Below are 827 nucleotides of genomic sequence, written 5' to 3' on the forward strand. Positions count from 1 at the left end.
ACTTGAAGCTTTTATCTTCTCATGATTTCTCATATTTCCTGTATGCACCCTATCTATGTTTGAAGATTGTTTTCATCTTCTTTGTTTATTTCGCCTAAATCCTCTACATCTTTGAGTTCTGCTGTTCTCTCTTCTGCTTCATTCATTATACTCCTAAGGCTTTCCTTGGAGTTTTCCAGCTGAGTTGTTTAATTGTTGGTTTATTTGTTTGTTTGTTTATTTTGAGACAGGGTTTCTCTGTAGCCCTGGCTGTACTGGAATTTGCTCTGTAGATCAGGCTGGCCTCAAACTCAGAGATCTGTCTGCCTCTGCATCCCAAGTGCTGTGATTAAAAATGTGCATTGTGCATCACATCACTATGTCTGGGACACACACACACACAGACACACAGACACAAAGACATACACACACACTCGCCAAAAAACAAAACACCGAAACAAACCCAACCAAATAAACAAAAAACCTTAACAAATTCAGAAAAAATGAAAGAATTCCATATATGCTCTCTGACTACAATGTAGTAAAGCTTAAAATCAACAACAAATGAATATTTAGAAATTAGACAAACTTATGAAAATTAAACAACATATTACTAAATGGTAAATGGGTCAAAGAAGAAATCAAGAAAACAGTAAAAATATTCCTGGATTTAAATAAAAATGAAAGCACAACACAGCAAAAACTCTGGGACACAGTAAAAGCAGTCCTAAGAGGGAAATTTATAGCTCTAATTGCCTACACTAAAAAAAATATGAAAGAGCACAAATAAATGGCTTAATAACTCAAAAAGTTGGAAAAACAAGAACAAACTGCTGTAACAGACCAGA

The sequence above is a fragment of the Onychomys torridus genome, chromosome X, assembly GCF_903995425.1.
Source record: "Onychomys torridus chromosome X, mOncTor1.1, whole genome shotgun sequence".
Classification (NCBI taxonomy): Eukaryota; Metazoa; Chordata; class Mammalia; order Rodentia; family Cricetidae; genus Onychomys; species Onychomys torridus.